This window comes from Pan paniscus, chromosome 5, assembly GCF_029289425.2.
Source record: "Pan paniscus chromosome 5, NHGRI_mPanPan1-v2.0_pri, whole genome shotgun sequence".
NCBI lineage: Eukaryota > Metazoa > Chordata > Mammalia > Primates > Hominidae > Pan > Pan paniscus.
This window is the reverse complement of record NC_073254.2, coordinates 105,751,405-105,772,394: the sequence shown is the minus strand read 5'-3', so window position 1 is coordinate 105,772,394 and position 20,990 is coordinate 105,751,405. Positions and strand designations below refer to the sequence as shown.

General features: G+C 44.3%; 1 long non-coding RNA gene and 2 other non-coding genes across 9 annotated transcripts; all 3 read left to right on the top strand.

Annotated features, from left to right (window-relative positions):
- The first annotated feature begins 524 nt into the window (after positions 1–524).
- LOC100985932 (uncharacterized) lies at positions 525–20,985 on the top strand. 7 transcript variants are annotated; one of them, XR_010112471.1, is made up of 9 exons: positions 525–668; positions 1,177–1,229; positions 1,333–1,411; positions 1,490–1,570; positions 1,872–1,940; positions 2,175–2,273; positions 13,209–14,617; positions 15,633–15,685; positions 17,507–20,985. It is a non-coding gene; the product is annotated as an uncharacterized LOC100985932 (long non-coding RNA). The 7 variants fall into 7 exon arrangements; XR_010112472.1 differs by having other exon boundaries at positions 555–668; positions 13,209–13,352; XR_010112469.1 differs by having other exon boundaries at positions 15,633–20,985.
- On the top strand, positions 1,707–1,776 carry LOC112440248 (small nucleolar RNA SNORD50). Its single transcript, XR_003028423.1, has one exon. It is a non-coding gene; the product is annotated as a small nucleolar RNA SNORD50 (small nucleolar RNA).
- LOC112440247 (small nucleolar RNA SNORD50) lies at positions 1,996–2,068 on the top strand. The gene has a single exon (XR_003028422.1). It is a non-coding gene; the product is annotated as a small nucleolar RNA SNORD50 (small nucleolar RNA).
- Positions 20,986–20,990: the final 5 nt, after the last annotated feature.

Sequence of the window (20,990 nt, the reverse complement as noted above, 5' to 3'; positions counted from 1 at the left end):
GAATGGGTCCCCATGGGGCCTTGATGACCGCCCTGAGGCCCTGCAGGGCCGCACGCCGGGGCTGTTCTCACGTGGCGCTTTCCGCTTTTTCACCCAAGCGTTTCTGCCAGCCAACTGCCCTTTCCCGGAGTGCTGCGGCCAGGGCTCGCCCGCTCCTCCGGCGGCCTCCGCTGGGGGCCCACTACAGCCCAGCGCCGGCCAGCCAGCTCAGCTTCTCGAATCGGTCCTAAGCTGAGGCCGCCCTGCGCTGCAAAACTTGTGTCCACTCTCGGACCCAATCTGTTCTGGACGGACTTGGCTCGTGGCAGGCGAAAGCGTCGTTTCCAACTGCAGCTGTTTGAATTCTGGCGCCACACCCGCGCCACGTAGGGCCAAGTCGGCCGCCAGACTCGTAAGCGACGCTTCGCAGTGCGCCTGCGGGCGCGCGCCGGGAAATGGCCGGGCGCGCGGCCGGCCTGCGGCGCGCTCCACAACGCGGAACGGGCCTCAGAAGAGCCACCGCGCGCGCTCCCGCTAATTCGCGACCACACCCCTGTCTACTTCCATGTCCAATAGGTGCGAGAGGGCGGGACGGCCTCGTTCTGACTCCGGGAGGCTATATAAGGAGCTACTGGCTGCGCACTTCGGTCTTTTACGTCGGCCTTCGCGAGCGTTTGGTCGGGTGGTAGGTGAGTGGGTATTGCGGGCCAGTATCCGAGCAAAAGATGGTGGCGCAGGCCGAGTTAAGAGCTTTAATCCTCATGTGAAGCCATCTTAGTGAAGAGTTTAGAGTGCTGAGAGTTGAAAGCTTGCACGTGGGAAACGTGCGGCCGGACCGCCACATGTACTGAGGTTGAGTCGTGACGGCCACAGGCTCCGAGTTTTGGCGTGAGGAACCGCTGATCGGCCACGGGCACCGAACTTGGTGGCCTCCGGCATGTGCCTGAGGGGCGGCGGAAAAACCACCTTAATTGGGGCGGAGGGTTAGTTTTAAGAGCAAAGGGCCTTTACTAAAATGGCGAAGGCCTTCCGTCGGCGTTGTTTTAAAATGGGAAGCCTCGACCCTGTATTGAAACTGAGCTGTTCGAAGGCGGCGTTGTGTGCAATTCGGATTAATGAAGGGGAAGGGTTTTGTGTGGAAAAACGCCTTGGAGTGTGACATTTCTGCGAGAATGCTTAAATACCGATTTCCCGCAGGAACAATGGCGCTGTCTTCAGTGGCACAGTGGAGCAGCTCTGAAGATGCAAAGGTAAGAGCTTAGTTAAGCTTAGTTTCCAAACTAAAGGAGTAAACCTGTTGATTTACAGGAATAGGAACTGTTGCATCGTTTGAAATTTACTTTTTTTTGTTAGATACACGAAAAAACTTCCAGAACATCTGGGAGAATATTTAATGGAAAATCGCTTGGTTAAAACCTGACACTCTTAACAGGTATGTGTTGTTTTAGTACTTTATGATTGAGCATACCATTTAATCCACACCTAGACTAAATCAAATTTTTTTTGTCAGTGAACAGCGTTCTGAGTGTGGACGAGTAGCCAGTGAAGATAATGAATGTCGAACGTGACTGACTAGCAGCTTCATTTTGAAGTAGGTTGTATGGCTTAAAACTTCTGTAGTATTTGTACTATAATACTTGCCTTTTAGCATTACCTTGGTTTGTGGTCAGTGTCACAGAAGTGCAGTTTAATGTATTATGTGTACATATACAAGGTCTGATTGGTCTAATCAATGATGAAACCTATCCCGAAGCTGATAACCTGAAGAAAAATAAGTACGGATTCGGCTTCTGAGATTAAGACCAGTAATTCAGAGGTGGAGTAAATTTTGTTGCCGTGATTTTATAACAGTTGTGTTATAAAATCCTGGGGTTTTTTTTTTCTGCCAACAGTGAGGGTCGCTGTCTGCCCATTGATAGAGGCCAGATTGTCTTGGAAGTTCCAAAGTTGCAACGATTTCTGTAAGTGGAGTTTTTCTGTTTGCTTAGAGATCAGTGAATATTGTGTCCTTGGTCTTATCTGTGATGATCTTATCCCGAACCTGAACTTCTGTTGAAAAAAAAACTTTTACGGATCTGGCTTCTGAGATGGACCGTTATAAGGACAATACTTTTTTTTTTTTAATACTTTTAATGCTTTTACATATGTTGTAATGTTTGTAGTCTTGTAAGAATCTCGTGTTTTTCCTTTTCTAGGGCTAGTGCCACGAGGTTTACTTGACTGTTGTGTGAAAAGCTGATAAGAAAACCATCCAGAAAAAAGCTCTTCGTTTTACAAACATGAAAATAAAACATGTAATTTTGGATTATGTTCCTTTTTGTTATTACTTTTAAATAGGTCCTGAAATAACATGGGGAGCATTAAATGGAAAATCACTAACCAGCCTTGTAATCAAATTACTGTGAGTGAATGTTTCGGGTTTGTGCAGGGTACAATGTAAGGGTTTTTGGATCAGTGTAAGAGTGGAGAGACAGGAATTAGAAGTAATTGTTACTAAGCAAATCATGGAATATTTAGTTTTGATGTAACTATAATTTTGAAAGCCTGGATGCTTAAGTTGAGAAATGGGGGAATGAGATACAGAAAATAAGGAGCACAATAGAATAATAGCAGTTTATTAAGTATGGTCATGAGGGAAGGTTACTGATAAAACAATCTGGTAAAGACATTCAGGCTTGCTAAAATCTAGGAAGAGGTCATTTGGCAGGATGGGTTACATAATACTATCTGATACTACCAAATAAAATGAGAGAGAAGCCTTAGGCATGTAACATTTGGAGATAGAAAATGTACCTTCACTATGAAGGTAGTGTGTGTAAGATGGCAGTTGAAAGCATTGCTTGCGTTTATATTTATACCCTTGATCTCTGATGCCCTTACCTGCTGTACTTAAAACTCTGTTAATCATTGTCTTTCTCCTCCTCCCACAACTTCTGCATGAAATTTTAAGATCTGTTTCATTAGTTCAAGAGTGCCTAGAATAGGGCCAGGCACTGTTATACAGTATGTGGTAAAAGACTATTGAGATTCCAGTTTTCAAGGAAGAGTGCCATTACCCTTTTGTTAAAGCTGGCAAACAAGACAAAGTTGTGAAATAGACTCTTTGCTTTGGAGCCCTCTGACCGCTTTTCCTGTAGCTCCTTCTACCTCCCTTGCCTCCCAATAGGTTTTTTAATATGTCACATTATCTATTGAAATTAGTACTCCACATTTATATGCGCTGGCTTGTGCTAGGCTCTGCCAAGACTCCTGAAATAAAACACCGTTTTGTCAATAGTGGCACAAGATGCCAAGGAAAAGTCAAGCTATGAAGGATTCTTGAAAATAGAACAAGTGGATTTGAGTCTAAACCAGCACAGATGTTGGGACAACAGGCCTAAGAAATAACTGAGCAAAGACAGTATGGTTCAGAGTCTGAGACAAATATTGAGGATTTGGGTACCAACAGGGTGGATAGGTGTAGGACAGAAAACTGTGATGTTATAAATACCCTTAAGATTCTTGAGCAAGGAGGTTACAAATGTAAGACTATTTCTGTAATGAGAGTCAGATCCAAAAAGGTTTAACTTGAATGGAATTGAACTTGAAAGTTCAGTTTCAATTACTGACTCCTTGATGGCAATTTCTAATCACACAGGAGGCTGTTAGTCTGTCATAGCCTCCTAAAATCTCAGGCGATATTGGTTAAGATCAGTTGCCTAAGTTTACCCTCCAGAGCATAGCTGCTGCTTGGGACCAGGTGCAGTGACTCATGCCTGTAATCCCAGCACTCTGCTTGAGCCCAGGAAGAGACCAGCCTGGAAACAGCAAGTTGTCATCTCTATAAATAAGTAAAACTGGGTGTGGTAACATGTGCTTGTTCCAGCTACTCGGGAGGCTGAGATAGGAGGATCACTTGAACCTAGGAGGTTGAAGCTACAATCAGCCATGATTGCATCTCTGTCTTCTATCCTGGGCAACAGACCAGGCTAAAAAAAAAAAAATCCTTAAGGAGCTTGACTATAATAGACTGGGATATGCTTGATTCTGATTGGTTTCAGAAGTTGAAAGATAATTTACGTGTCTGACTTTAGTGACTTCAGCCAACAGGAATTTTTCCTCTTCCTTACACCAGGCTTCCAGGTAATCTTAAAATACAGTAAGCTCAAACCTACCATTTGGTGCTTTCTAAAATTAGTTCTGTTGCCAGAAACCCAATATCCACTGTGCTTGCCTCCCCAGTCAAGTGTCCTGTGAACTAACATCAATCCTCACTGCCCTGTGTATATGAAAGAGCTTTCAGCTGTTTTCATGGTTTTTGTAACAGTTCCCCAGTTGGGATTAGAGCCTTTGTTTGAATCAGCCTACTAGAATAACCTGCTTATCTTTTGCCAGTCCTTTAATAGGAGTGGGACCCTCCTTCCTGCCTTTTCAAAAGCTTGGTTCTGGATCCAAACAATACTTATAGTACTTAGTTATAAGTATATATTAGTATACATGACTTAACTGTCTGAATATTGCCACTGCCTCTGATCTTACTCCATCCTGTAGAGTAACATCTTGTAGAGAGCATCTTGGGGCAGAAGAGGATACATTTTCAGTATGAGAACCAGACTCCTTGTCTTACTCTCATGAGTCCTGGTCTCCTCCCGGTACTACTATTCCACTGCTGAGGTCTCAGCATGCCATATAGCTGAGTTTGTCAGAGTTAATGAGGGTTTAATCAGAATCCCAAATCAAGTACAGTCCAGTCCAACCTATTTGAGAACTTTATCTTTCTTGTTACTTCATTTATTATAGTTCGCTTCAAAAGAGCAATGGAAAAGGCACTTCAGAATATGCAAAAAATGTATCATTTGAAGGCAATAATTTACAAATATGCATTACTTCACTGAGATCAGGAAACTTTTGTCCTTGCCTCCTGTAGTGAATATAACTGATGTACAAAAATGTGTACATTTAAAAAGTATACAATTTGATGGGTTTTTTCATAGGAATATACTCATGAAACCATCAACACAATCAAGATAATGACTATATCCATCACTCCCAAAAATATTCTATTGTTGGCTTGATTTTGAACATGTTAAGTTTAAATAGCACATGTTATTCAAATTGGGATTTTTGAGTAGGCAGTTATAGAGGTCCACAGTTCAGAGGAGAGGTCTGACTAAATAAATAAAATTGGGAGTTAACATATGGAAGGCATATTTAAAGCCATAAGATTAGATGAGGTCACCAATAGAGAAAAAAGAAGTCCAAGAGTTGAACCCTGTGGCCTTTCAGGATTAGGACATTCCAGGTTTATTCAAATCCTAGAGAATAATTTGTGCCAAGGGACAAAAATCAGGACGCAGGAATCTGCTGCCAAGTTCAAGGGCCATATTTGTTAGGAACAGAAACTAAGTAGAAAACCAAGGATGCCTGGAATGAAATAAGCCAAGAAAAAAGGATAAGAACCAAGCAAAACTTGCTGGAAATTGCCTTGGATTTAATATAGACCATTGGTCAACATGAAAACTGAAGATAGTGTCTGATCATGACTTTGCAAAGTAACAGACAAAGTGATCTTCAGGAGAGAATAAGATGAGGAATTTAGGAAGTATGATAAGGCTTTTTCATCAGACACTGCAGATTTGGAGAAAATGGAGCTGACCATGGACAAGTTATAAATTTGCCTAGCATTGATAAAGTATCAGCTGAGGCTGAAAACCACCAATTTTAACAAAGTTAATCAGCATATTTCTTCAGTATTGTGTGGTGCTTATCTCCTTGGGAGCAGAAAGCAGATAGACTGGATTAATCCAAAATCAGGGATAAACTGACCAGGAGGAGCAGAGGAATAATGGGCCAAGAGTACTGAGGATGCAAGTAAAAGTGCTAAAGTTACTGTATTGACCTTGTAATCCCAAGCTGATCGGGGAAGGAAAAAAAAAAAAAACAGGAGAGGGCTGGAAAATTGTCACAGGTAATGACAGAGGATCAGATGTGCTATAGAAATGTGCTGTTGAAAACGGTAGAATAAGCCCCTCTCCAATTATACTGTGGAATGAGCCGTGTAACATGTTGTGATTATTGGTTTCTCCCTTCTGGACCTAGAGTGTCAGTTCTTCTAAAGCAGAGACTTCCCTTTAATCTCTGTTTAAACTTGGTGCCTAGGACAATGTAATGGCATCCATAAAATATCTAATGGAATGGAGTTTAACATGTTTTTTAGGGTGGAACTGGTGGTGTGATTTAAATTCTCCAAAAGAGAAATGAGAAAAGTTGGAAGCTGTTGTGGCCTGACTTTATACCCCCAAAATTCATACTTTGAATACCCCAAAAAGAAGTATAATGTAAGCCCAGAATCATTACCGGTGATGACATTCAAAAGTCAGAATTGAGATATACCCCAAAGAACACACCTTGCTATTGCCCTAGAGAAGTTTAATGTGTTTTATGCCTATGTTCCTATTGATGCAGTTAAAGTGACCAACTATTAGCAACAAACCCCAAATTGTCCTTTGTACAAAGTAGTTGATTAGGCCAGGTGCAGTAGCTCATACCTGTAAACTCCCAGTACTTTGGGAGGCCAAAGTGGGAAGATCGCTTGAAGCCAGGAATTTGAGACCAGTGGGCAACACAGCAAGCCCATCTCTACAAAGTGTTAAAAAATTAGCTGGGCTACCTGGAGGATCTGGCTACGTGGTGGCTGAGATGGGAGGATTGCTTGAGCCCAGGAGTTCAAGACTGCAGTGAGCTATGATTGTGCCACTGCACTCTAGCTGGGCAAGAGTGAGACCCTTTCTCAAAAAAAAAAAAGAAAAAGTTATTTAAAGTTATTTGCACTGTGTCTTTATTATGCTTATATCCATATTTTTCATAACTGAAGGCCATACCATCAATAAAAACACATTGAGTACATTAAAAATATGGATATGAGCAGTAACAAAAATATAGGCCAAATAACATCATTATTATTATCATCATTAATTATTTTAGAGACAGGTTCTCACTCTGTCACCCAGGCTAGAATGCAGTGGCCTAATCATAGCTCACTGCCACCTTGAACTCTTGGGCTCAAGGGATCCTCCCACTCAGCCTCCCAAATAACCAGGAGATCCTCTAGCATGTGCCACCAAGCTCAGCTGATTTGTATTACTTTTTATAGGGGCGGGGTGTCACTATGTTTCCCAGGCTGCTCTTAAACTCCTGACCTCAAGTGATCCTTCCAGCTTGGCCTCCAAATGTGCTGAGATTACAAATGTGAGTCTCCTCACCAAGATACTTTTTTTTTTTTAAGCAGTGAAATGAGAGCTCACTGTGTAGCCTAAGCTGGTCTTGAACTCCAGACCTCAAGTGGTCTTCCTGCCTCAGACTCCTGAGTAGCTGGGATTATTGATGTGAGTGGCCACACCTATACCAAATAATTTTAATCAACCACTTTTTTTTTTTTTTTTTTTGAGACAGAGTCGTGCTCTGTCGCCAGGCTGGAGTGCAGTGGTGCCATCTCAGCTCACTGCAACCTCTGCCTCCCGGGTTCAAGTGATTCTCCTGCCTCAGCCTCCTGAGTAGCTGGGACTACAGGCGCATGCCACTACGCCCAACTAATTTTTGTATTTTTAGTAGAGACAGGGTTTCACCATGTTGGCCAGGATGGTCTTGATCTCTTGACCTCGTGATCTGCCCACCTCAGGCTCCCAAAGTGTTGGGATTACAGGCGTGAGCCACCGCACCCGGCCCTAACCTGTACTTTTGTATAAAAGTAGTTGATTAAGGCCGGGCACGGTGGTTCACACCTGTAATCCCAGCACTTTGGGAGGCCAAGGTGGGCAGATCACTTGAGGTCAGGAGTTCAAGACCAACTTGGCCAACATGGTGAAACCCCGTCTCTACTAAAAACACAAAAATTAGCCAGGTGTGGTGGCACGCACCTGTAATCCCAGCTACTTGGGAGGCTGAAGCAGGAGAATTGCTTGAACCCAGGAGGCAGATGTTGCAGTGAGCCAAGATTGTGCCACTGGACTCCAGCCTGGGTGACAGAGCAAGACTCCGCCTCAAAAAACAAAATAAATAACAAAAGTACAGTTTGGGAATTGTTGCTAATAGTTGATTAGTTTAATTGCTTCAATGAGAACATTAGCATTAAACACAGTAAACTACTCTGGAGCAATAGTAAGGTGTACTCCTTGAGATACATTGTAATTCTGACTTGAATTTCATTGCTGATGGAGATTCTGAGTTTATGTTACATTTCTTTTTCGAAAGTGAATGTACACTGACTAGCCCTTAAAAAAAAAGAAAAAAGCAGCCGGGCGTGGTGGCACACGCCTGTAATCCCAGCACTTTGGGAGGCCAAGGCGGGCAGATCACTTGAGGTCAGGAGTTCAAGACCAGCTTGGCCAACATGGTGAAACCCCATCTCTACTAAAAATACAAAAATTAGTCTGGCTTGGTGGCACGCACCTGTAATCCCAGCTACTCCGGAGGCTGAGGCAGGAGAATCGCTTGAGCCCAGGAGTTGAAGACCAGCCTAGGCACAGCAAGACCCCATCTCAAGAGAAAGAAAGAGAGAAAAGAGAGAGAGAGAGAAAGGGAGGAAGGGAGAGAAAAAGAAAGAGAAAGGAAGGAAGAGAGGGAAGGAGGGAGGGAGGGACACAAACATTGTTCTGAGTTTGGCCTCATGCCCAGAAATGTCAGGATAGTTTTGAAATTCATGGACTTGTCCCCACATATTGATGTAGCTCACTTTCTTGAAGGATATTGCTTGCTTTCAATTCAATCTGTTCCTCAGGAGATTGAACCATACTGATAGACTAAGTGTGTGATGATTCAGAAATATACCAAGGTTTGCATTCATTTGTTCATTGAGCAAATATCCTGAATGCCTACCATGTATAGGTACTATCCTAGGCACTAAAGATACAGTAGTGAACCAAACAAAAACCTCTGCCCTTGTGGAGCTTACATTGTAGGAAGAGGAGAAGGACATTATATAATAAATTATAAACTATGTTAAAAAATGAGAAATGACACAGAAAAAATAGAATATGAGACATTGGGAGTGGGTTTGGGGAGTAATTAGTGTTGCAGTTTCAAATGGGGATTCTCTCATCTGAGAGGCAATTGAAGTAAATGGGGTTGACAGAATAGGCTTCAATGAAAAGTTGAGATTAATTAAGCAGAGATTTAGGTATGTGCATAGCTCAATCTCTCACCTAACAGAGGGTGAGAGATTGATCTGTGCATATATCTGGGAAAAGGGCATTTCCATAGCAGTGGCCCATAGGAAGGAGCATGCATAGTGAGAAAGGAAGCAAGGCCTGCAGCTTATGTAGGGCTTAATGGGTCATTGAAAGGATTTCATTCTTAGTCAAATGGGAACCACTGTGAAAGAAAACACAGAAACTCCAAGTATGATTCATACACATCAAAATCTATGAACCCTACCCCTAGGGCCCAGATTGTGGCCTCTAAATACCACTTACCACTAAAAGGAAACAGATCTGAGACAGGAAATGTACAAGATGAGCTTGTTGTACGTTGCTATAACAGGTAGCAAGACTGCTGGAGTTGTGTTAGAAGAACTCAGGAGGCCAAGCACGGTGGCTCACGCCTGTAATCCCAGCAAGGATTACAAAACAGGCAGATCACTTCAGGTCAGGAGTTTGAGACCAGCCTGGCCAACGTGGTGAAACCCCATCTCTACTAAAAATACAAAAATTAGCTGGGCATGGCGACGGGTGCCTGTAATCCCACCTACTCAGGAGGCTGAGGCAGGAGAATTGCTTGAACCCGGGAAGCAGAGGTTGCAGTGACTTGAGATCTCGCCGCGGCACTCCAGCCTGGGTGACAGAGGGAGATCCATCTCAAAAAAAAAAAAGGAACTCAGGAGTAAACTTGGAGAGTCTCTCACTTTCCAAAGATAGAAAATTTGACTATTATTGAGATGTAATAGAGAAAAAATAGAGAAAAAGACATGTCTTCAAATCTATGAATTGAGAATGATACTTTTAAAAACGGAATTTAATATAAGTGTTAAAGGATGCTAATCATCAGTTTCAGAACTGCAAATAAAGGGACTTTCCAATACCAACTGTACTGACATAACCAAATAAAAGGTGATAAAAAGTTTGTCTTTATTGATATATTCCAGTTAACAATGAAAAAAGATTGGCATAATTAGAAGATCATCATTTTGCAACATTCTAATGAATTAATGTATAGGCAATAAATATCAATGACTGCTAACATCCAAAAAAGAGGTGATAAGATATTATATGTCCCTGAAGAAAGAATTTGCCTCTGCCTATTTCAGACTCTTGTCTGAAAACAACAAAAATGAATATGAATTTGATAAAGCCTCTGGATATAATTACTAATTTATAGATTACAAAGACATATGTTAAACTACATTACAAAGATACAATCAGCAAAATTCAGACTATGGAAAACTCTACAAATGATTTCTATAACAAATAAATTGCAAGGAAAGAAACCAACCAAACAAGAGATGAATGGGTAACCTACAAATCAAGAAACTGAAAAGATATATCAACATTCTCAATGTTTGCATCCCAGTTGGATTCTCATTCAATATTGTTAAAAAAATGAATTTATGAGATACATGTTTAAACACAGGCTATTTCATGTATTAAAAAATAATTGGGACTTTGTTAGATGTGATAATGGCATTGTGGCTCTTTTTGTTGTTAAAGAGGCTATATCTTTTAGACAAATATACTGAGTTATTTATGGATGAAATGATTTGATGTCTGAGATTTGTTGCAAAATAATACAGAAAACAAAGGAAGTGGTTGAAGGGTAGAGATGAAACAAGATTAGCCTGAAGTTGATAATTGTTAATGTTGGATGATGGGCTCTTGGGAGTTTATTATACTCTTTCTCTATTTTTGTACATGTTTGAAATTTATAGAATAAAATTTTTTTAATCTGAATTTTTTAAGTTGATTTAATTTCTAACAAAAGATACTGTGTTTCTTCATAATTTGGTTTTATTGTGTTCTGGCTAGTGCTGTAACAGAACAGGGCCGTTTCCTGCTGCCAGAAACGTAGCCCACCTGTCCATATAGATATATAATGTCTTCATGATTCCACAGTGCTCTCATATGTTCTCTTTGTGATTAAATTCAGGGTATTCCAGTCAGAGCATATGCTTTAGAGACACTTTACATGCATTAAATGAAATAATGCAGGCCAGATGAGGTGGCTCATGCCTGTAATTCCAGCACTCTGGGAGGCCGAGGTGGGCAGATCACCAAATATCAGGAGTTCAAGTCCAGCCTGGCCAACATGGTGAAACCCCATCTCTACTAAAAATCTAAAAATACAAAAAATAGCCAGGCATGGTGGCAGGTGCCAGTAATCCCAGCTACTTGGGAGGCTGAGGCAGGAGAAACACTTGAACCCAGGAGGTGGAGGTTGCAGTGAGCCTAGATCGCGCCATTGCACTTCAATCTGGGTGACAGATGGAGACTACATATAAAAAAAAAAAAAAGGAAGAACAAGAAAAGAAATGATGCATATAAAATGTTTAATATAGTGCTTGTCATTATGCATTAGCTATAACTGTTAATAAAATTGGGTGTTTCTATGCATATCAGTAAACACAACATTGTGAGCCACTACGTTTGAATAAGTTAAGTCTATCAGATACCTTCAGTTAAAAAAATATGTGACCTGCAAAGTCAGGAGTTTGAGACCAGCCTGACCAACATGGTGAAACCCCATCTCTACTAAAAATACAAAAATTAGCCAGGCATGGTGGCAGGCTTCTATAATCCCAGCTACTCAGGAGGCTGAGGCAGGAGAATCGCTCGAACCCAGGAGGCGGAGGTTGCAGTGAGCGAAGATTGCACCACTGCACTCCAGCCTGGGCCACAGAGTGAAGACTCCATCTCAAAAAAAACAAAATACAAACAAACAAAAACAACAATAAAACCAGCATGGCAGGGAGTGGTGGCTCACACTTATAATTCCAGCACTTTGGGAGGCCAAGACACACAGATGACTTGAGCCCAGGAGCCTCCCAAGTAGCTGCAACTAGCAGGTGCATGCCACCACACACAACTGGCTTTTTTTTTTTTTTTCCTTTTTTTGTGGAGACAGGGTCTCTCTCTATTACCCAGGTTGGTCTCAAATTCCTGGACTCAAGTGATCCTCTCACCTCAGCCTCCCAAAGTGCTGGAGTGCTCCCACTGCACTTGACAAGGTGAAGAACTTACAGCTGGAGAGTTTAATGCCAGCAAAGGATGGTTTGAGATATATGTGTATATATATGTGTGTATATATATATGTACAAGCCTGTACAGTATGTTATTGTACTGAATACTATGACAAGTGTAAAACAATAGTAACTATATATGTATCTAAACGTAAAAAAGATACAGTAAAAATAGTGCATTGTAATCTTATGGAACCACTATCATGTATGAAGTCCATCTTTGGCCAGAAAAGGTAATTATACTGTGCATGATTGTAATTTAAGTAATTTTCATCTCTAGATTACTTATAATACCTAATACAATGTGGCCAGACGCGGTGGCTCACGCCTGTAATCCCACTACTTTGGGAGGCCAAGGCAGACAAATTGCTTGAGTCCGGAAGTTCAAGACTAGCTTGGGCGACATGGTGAAACCCCATCTCTACAAATATAAAAATAAGGCCGGTGCAGTGGCTCATGCCTGTAATCCCAGCACTTTGGGAGGCCAACGATGTCAGGAGTGTGAGACCAGCCTCGCTGACGTGGTAAAACCCTGTCTCTACTAAAAATACAACGAATAGCTGGGCATGGTGGCGGGCACCTGTAATCCCAGCTACTCGGGAGGCTGAGGCAGGAGAATTGTTTGAACCCGGGAGTCAGAGGTTGCAGTGAGCTGAGACTGCACCATTGCACTATAGCCTGCGTGACAGGGCGAGACTCTGTCTCAAATAAAATAAAAATAAAAAATTAGCCAGGCATGGTGGCATGCACCTGTAATCCCAGCTACTCAGGAGGCTGATGTGGGAGAATCGTTTGAGCCCTGGAGGCAGAGGTTGCAGTGATCCAAGATCACACCACTCCACTGCAGCTGCTGGGTGATAGAGCAAGACCTGGTCTCTGGTCTCAAAAAAAAACAAAAACAAAAAAAACTAATACATACAATGTAAATGCTATGTTGTAAATAGTTGCTGTATTTTTATTTGTCATTTCTTATTGTTGTACTGTTATTTTTAATTGTTCTTTTCCTAATATTTTTGTTTTGCAGTTAGTTGAATCCATGGACATGAAACCCACAGATATAGAGGGTTGGCCCGGTGCAGTGGCTCACGCCTGTAATCCCAGCACTTTGGGAGGCCAAGGCGGGTGGATCACCTGAGGTCAGAAGCTTGAGACAAGCCTGGCCAACATGGTAAAACCCCATCTCTACTAATAATACAAAACAATTTGCTGGGCATGGTGGTGCACGCTTGTAATCCAAGCTACTCCAGAGGCTGAGGCAGAAGAATCGCTTGAATCCGAGAGGCAAAGGTTGCAGTAAGCCCAGATCACACCACTGCTCTCCAACCTGGGCAACAAGAGCAAAACTCCGTCAAAAAAAAAAAGATAGAGGGTCAACTGTACACATTAAACACTTCTATCAACTAGTGATATCAGTCTTGTCCATTGTATTATTGCCTATCTTACTAAACAGTCATATTTCAGGAAGTACAATATACTCAAAAACTATGTTAATGTTCTTTGTAGATTTATGGTTAATGGATGATTCATATAATAGAAACTTAAATTTATTTGACCATTCTATTTAATATAGAATAAATACAACTAGCCAGGCATGGTGGCTCATGTCTATAATGCCAGCACTTGGGGAGGCCAAGGTGGGAGGATCACTTGAGCATAGGAATTCAAGGCCAGCCTGGGCAACACAATGTGAGACCCGTCTCTATGAAAATTTTAAAAATTAGCCAAGCATGGTAACACAAGTCTGTGGTCCCAGCTACTTGGGAGGCTGAGGCGTGAGAAGTCCAGGAAGTCAATGCTGCAGTGAGCTGTGTTTGTGCCACTGCATCCTAGCCTGGGCAACAGAGCAAGACCCTGTCTCAAAAATAAAGAATAAATACAACCTATTAAGCTTGAGAGATCCAGTGAAATCCAAATAAGAGAAACTGTGTCCTACACAGTTTTCTGTTAACCATTTTCTTGGTATTTAAATTATTTATCAAATTTTAACTTCAATAAAAAATTATTCTGGAGAACACATAGCTCTAGAGTAAGTAAAGTATACATTTTCAATTTTTAGACATGAGGTTTTGAGGTGTTTGACTGTATCTAATTTCCTAAAGGCTCTATTTTTTAACCTACAAAAATTATAAAAAGATATATAAAAGATATGAAATGTAAAAATAAGGAAGATATGAAGATTAAAATAACCTATAATCCCACCACTCAGAGGAAACTGTTATACAATTTTTGATGTATTATTCTATGCAGATATAAATTTTAATAAAATTTGAATTATATACAGTTTGTCATCCTGATTCCTTTCATTTAATATTCTTTTTAAAAAAATATTTATTTATTTTAGACACAGGATCTTGCTATGTAACCCAGGCTGGCCTCGAACTCCAGTGTTCAAGCAATTCTTGGCTTCAGCCTCCCCAATAAATTGGACTACAGGTGAGGGCCACCACACCCAGCTCATTTAATTTCTATCATGACAATTTTCAACATTATTAAAAATTCTCCTACTCATTCTTTTCATTGGCAATATTGAGAGCATTTTTATTTATTTATTTATTTTTTTTTTTGAGACAGAGTCTCACTCTGTTGCCAGGCTGGAGTGCAGTGGCGCGATCTCGGCTCACTGCAACCTGCACCTCCCGGGTTCAAGCAATTCTCCTGTCTCAGCCTCCCGAGTAGCTGGGACTACAGGCACGCGCCACTATGCCCAGCTAATTTTTGTATTTTTGGTAGAGACAGGGTTTCACTATGTTGGCCAGGATAGTCTCAATCTTTTGACCTTGAGATCTGCCCACCTCGGCCTCCCAAAGTGCTGGGATTACAGGCATGAGCCACCGTGCCTGGATTATTTTTTAATTTTTTTTTTTTTGAGACAGAGTCTCACTTGGTTGCCCAGGCTGCAGTGCACACTACCACGCCCAGCTAATTTTTGTATTTTTTAGTAGAAATGGGGTTTCACCATGTTGGCCAGACTGGTCTCGAACTCCTGACCTCAAGTGATCCACCTGCCTTGGCCTCCCAAAGTGCTACAATTACAGGTGTGAGCCACTGCGCCTGGCTGCATTTTATTTTTGTAGATATTAAACGGTTATTTAATCAATTGTAGAAATTTAGGTTGCCTTTAATTTTATCCTGATGACAAAGTTTATAGCAATAAATAGTCCAAATGTTTAATGGTACACTGGTTATCTCTGGACAGTAGAATAATCTCTAGCTAGTGGGTTTATATTACCATTAAAAAATTACACCTCTCTGGTAATCTATCGTCTCATATCCATTTGCAGCCATTCTAGTCTACACTACCCCCCAACATGGCCCTCTCTCTCTCAATCCTTCCATTGCACAGTCTACAGGGATAAGAAACTACCCCTATATCCTCCACCATTTTTTTGGGTGCATGCATTTCTTCCACCTCCTTGCCCTAATTAAAATCTGATTCTTCCTTCCTTAGGGTACTGCTTTCTCTTGCTGCAGCTTGCTTCCTCCCTCAGGTATGAAGTTAAGGTTAGTATCTTCCTTGCTCCGTACTGCCACTTTTTTTTTTTTTTTTTTTTGAGACAGAGTCTCACTCTGTCACCCAGGCTGGAGGGCAGTGGCACAATCTCGGCTCACTGCAACGTCCGGCTCCCAGGTTCAAGCGATTCTTATGCCTCAGCCTCCCTAGTAGCTGGGATTACAGGTGCATGTCACCACACCCAGCCAATGTATGTATTTTTATTTATTTATTTTTTATTTTATTTTATTTTTTTGATATGGAGTCTTGCCCTGTTGCCCAGGCTGGAGTGCAGTGGAACGCTCTCGGCTCACTGCAGCCTCCACCTCCCAGGTTCAAGCGATTCTCTGCCTTAGCATCCCAAGTAGCTGGGATTACAGGCGTGTGCCACCACACCCAGCTAATTTTTGTATTTTTAGTAGAAATGGGGTTTCACCATGTTGGCTAGGCTGGTCTTGAACTCCTGACCTCAAGCGATCCACCTGCCTCTGCCTCCCAAAGTGCTGCGATTACAGGCGTGAGCCACCATGCCCAGCCTAATTTATATACTTTTAGTAGAGACAAGGTTTCACCATGTTGGCCAGGCTAGTGTTGAACTCCTGGCCTCAAGTGATCTGCCCACCTCAGCCTCCCAAAGTGCTGGGATTACAGGCGTGAGCCACTGTGTCCGGCCTCCCTACTGCCACTTCTTAACAATTACTCCTCCATCTTTATGTAAAACCCCCTGATCTTTTCATGTTCATGGCCACTTGGCTTGTCACCTTTTGTCTTACTTCGAGGCTATCATTTTATTACTTTGTGGTTACTGCCCCTTATTAATTTTGAAGAGTTTGGGACCAGGTTCGTGGCTCTATTCTGTAATATCTATTTCTAATATTTACATGTCAATGTCCATACAATTTGGTTTATCAGTTCTTTGACTTCCTCCACTTTCTCCCTCCACTTCAGTCCTTTTTACCTGGGATTCCACTGTCCCATAGAGAGCCATGGATAAAATTCAAGAAGTCTATGAACTTGGACAGGGGAAAATATGTATACTTTTACTAAACACTAACTGAAATTTAGCATTTCTTTCAATAACAAATGTAAACTGTACACCACAATAGTACTAGCAATATCTATGGGTTTGTCACCAATAGAAAGCACAGCTATTTTTTTTTCCAAAGAGTCATCTGCATCCCCATGTTTATTGCAGCACTATTCTCAATAGCTAAGATATGAAATCATCCTAGGTGTCCAACAACAGATAAATGGGTAAATAAAATTTAGGCTGGACACAGTGACTCACACTTGCAATCCCAGCACTTTGGGAAGCTGAAGCAGGAGAATTGCTTGAGCCAAGGAGTTCAAAACCAGCCTGGGCAACATAGCAAGATTCCATCTCTATGAAAAATTTAAAACATTAGCTAAGTACAATAGTGTGTGCCTGTAGTCCCAGTTCCTTGGGAGGCTGAGGTGGGAGGATCACTTGAGCCCAGGAGATTGAGGCTGCAATGAGCCATGCAGTGAGCCATGATAGCACCGCTGCACTCCAACCTGAGCAACGGAGCAAGACCCTGTCTCAAAAAGAAAAAAAATGGAAAATGTGGTGTGTATATATACACAATGGGCTACTATTCAGTCATAAAAAAGATGACATCGGACTTTGCACCCAAGACTGTGTGGTAGATAGAGCTCCCTCTCCCCTCTCCCCTCTCCCCTCCCCCCTCTCCCCTCTCCCCTCTCCCCTCTCCCCTCTTTCCACTGTCTCCCTCTGATGCCGAGCCGAAGCTGGACGGTGCTGCTGCCATCTCAGCTCACTGCAACCTCCCTGCCCGATTCTCCTGCCTCAGCCTGCCGAGTGCCTGCGATTGCAGGCGCGCGCCGCCACGCCTGACTGGTTTTCGTATTTTTTTGGTGGAGACGGGGTTTCGATGTGTCGGCTGGGCTGGTCTCCAGCTCCTAACCTCCAGTGATCCGCCAGCCTCGGCCTCCCGAGGTGCCGGGATTGCAGACGGAGTCTCGTTAACTCAGTGCTCAATGGCGCCCAGGCTGGAGTGCAGTGGCGTGATCTCGGCTCGCTACAACCACCTCCCAGCCGCCTGCCTTGGCCTCCCTAAGTGCCGAGATTGCAGCCTCTGCCTGGCAGCCACCCCGTCTGGGAAGTGAGGAGCGTCTCCGCCTGACCGCCCATCGTCTGGGATGTGAGGAGCCCCTCTGCCTGGCTGCCCAGTCTGGAAAGTGAGGAGCGTCTCTGCCCGGCCGCCATCCCATCTAGGAAGTGAGGAGCACCTCTTCCCGGCCGCCATCACATCTGGGAAGTGAGGAGCGTCTCTGCCCGGCCGCCCATCGTCTGAGATGTGGGGAGCACCTCTGCCCTGCCGCCCCGTCCGGGATGTGAGGAGCGTCTCTGCCCGGCCGCCCTGTCTGAGAAGTGAGGAGACCCTCTGCCTGGCAACCGCCCCGTCTGAGAAGTGAGGAGACCCTCCGCCCGGCAGCCACCCCGTCTGAGAAGTGAGGAGCGTCCTCCCTCCTCGTCCGGGAGGGAGGTGGGGGGGTCAGCCCCCCGCCCGGCCAGCCGCCCCGTCCGGGAGGCGAGGGGTGCCTCTGCCCGGCCGCCCCTACTGGGAAGTGAGGAGCCCCTCTGCCCGGCCAGCCGCCCCGTCCGGGAGGGAGGTGGGGGGTCAGCCCCCCGCCCGGCCAGCCACCCCGTCCGGGAGGGAGGTGGGGGGATCAGCCCCCCACCTGGCCAGCCGCCCCGTCCGGGAGGGAGGTGGGGGGATCAGCCCCCCGCCCGGCCAGCTGCCCTGTCCAGGAGGTGGGGGGCGCCTCTGCCCGGCCGCCCCTACTGGGAAGTGAGGAGCCCCTCTGCCCGGCCAGCCGCTCTGTCCGGGAGGGAGGTGGGGGGGTCAGCCCCCCGCCCGGCCAGCCGCCCCGTCCGGGAGGGAGGTGGGGGGGTCAGCCCCCCGCCCGGCCAGCCGCCCCGTCCGGGAGGGAGGTGGGGGGGTCAGCCCCCCGCCCGGCCAGCCGCCCTGTCCGGGAGGTGAGGGGCGCCTCTGCCCGGCCGCCCCTACCGGGAAGTGAGGAGCCCCTCTGCCCGGCCAGCCGCCCCGTCCGGGAGGGAGGTGGGGGGGTCAGCCCCCCGCCCGGCCAGCCGCCCCGTCGGGGAAGTGAGGGGCGCCTCTGCCCGGCCGCCCCTACTGGGAAGTGAGGAGCCCCTCTGCCCGGCCAGCCGCCCTGTCCGGGAGGGAGGTGGGGGGTCAGCCCCCCGCCCGGCCAGCCGCCCCATCCGGGAGGGAGGTGGGGGGGGGTCAGCCACCCGCCCGGCCAGCCGCCCCATCCGGGAGGTGAGGGGCGCTTCTGCCCGGCCGCCCCTACTGGGAAGTGAGGAGCTCCTCTGCCCGGCCACCACCCCATCTGGGAGGTGTACTCAACAGCTCATTGAGAACGGGCCATGAAGACAATGGCGGTTTTGTGGAATAGAAAGGGGGGAAAGGTGGGGAAAAGATTGAGAAATCGGATGGTTGCCGTGTCTGTGTAGAAAGAGGTAGACATGGGAGACTTTTCATTTTGTTCTGTACTAAGAAAAATTCTTCTGCCTTGGGATCCTGTTGATCTGTGACCTTACCCCCAACCCTGCGCTCTCTGAAACATGTGCTGTATCCACTCAGGGTTGAATGGATTAAGGGCGGTGCAAGATGTGCTTTGTTAAACAGATGCTTGAAGGCAGCATGTTCGTTAAGAGTCATCACCACTCCCTAATCTCAAGTACCCAGGGACACAAACACTGTGGAAGGCCGCAGGGTCCTCTGCCTAGGAAAACCAGAGACCTTTGTTCACTTGTTTATCTGCTGACCTTCCCTCCACTATTGTCCTGTGACCCTGCCAAATCCCCCTCTGCGAGAAACACCCAAGAATGATCAATAAAAAAGAAAAAAAAAAAAAAGAAAGCAAAAAAAAAAAAAAAAAAAAAAGATGACATCATGTCATTTGCAGTAACATGAATGGAACTGGAAGACACTATGTTAAGTGAAATAAGCCAGGAACAGAAAGTTAAACACCACATGTTCTCACTCATGTGGAAACTAAAAAAAGTTGATCTTGCCAGGCATGGTGGCTCACGCCTGTAATCCCAGCACTTTGGGAGGCCGAGGTGGGTAGAACACCTGAGGTCAGGAGTTCGAGACCAGCCTGGCCAACATGGTGAAACCCTGTCTCTACTAAAAACACGAAAATTAGCCGGGTGTGGTGGTGGGTGCCTGTAATCCCAGCTACTCGAGAGGCTGAGGCAGGAGAATTGCTTGAACCCAGGAGGCGGAGGTTGCAGTGAGCCAAGATTGCGCCATTGTACTCCAGCCAGGGGGACAAGAGTGAGACTTTGTCTCAAAAAAAAAAAAAAAAAAAAAAAAGTTGATCTCATAGAAGTAAAATGCAGAACGAAGGATACTAGAGATTAGCAGGGGTATGGGAGATGGGAAGATAGGGAGAGATTTGTTAAAGGATTTAAAATTAAGGCCAGGTGTGGTGGCTTATGCCTATAATCCCAGCACTTTGGGAGGCCGAGGTGGGCGGATCACCTGAGGTCAGGAGTTCAGGACCAGACTGACCAACATGGAGAAACCCCGTCTCTCCTAAAAATACAAAAAACTAACTGGGCATGGTGGTGCATGCCTGTAATTCCAGCTACTTGGGAGGCTGAGGCAGGAGAATCGCTTGAACCCGGGAGGCGGAGGTTGCCATGAGCCGAGATTGCGCCACTACACTCCAGCCTGGGCAACAAAAGCGAAACTCCATCTCAAAAAAAAAAAAAAAAGCATATAAAATTATAGCTGGGTAGGAGGAATAAGTTCTAGTGTTCTACACCACTGTGGGATGACTATAGTTAACAATAATACATACTTTCAGGTAACATGAAGGAGGATATTGAATGTTCCTAACACAAAGAAATGATAAATGTTTGAGATGGTGGATGTGCTAATTGCCCTGATCTGATGACTGTACATTATATATATTGAAACATCAGTATGTACCCCATGAATATGTACAATTATATGTCAACTTAAAAACATTTAAAAGTAAAAAAAAAAAAAAAAAATCCAAAACACGCAAGGAACTGAGCCAGCACAAATAAGAATTAGCAAAATCTTCAAACCTCAAGACCAGACTCACAAGGACTTCAGATACAGAAATTTTAAATAAAAATTATAAAATGAGTATGTTAAAATGTTTAAAGAAATAAAGGAAGGCATTGGTATATGATACAGAAATAAAAGACCATCAAAAATAATTTGGATGACATGAAAACAATCAAATAGACATTCTGGAAATAAAACATAT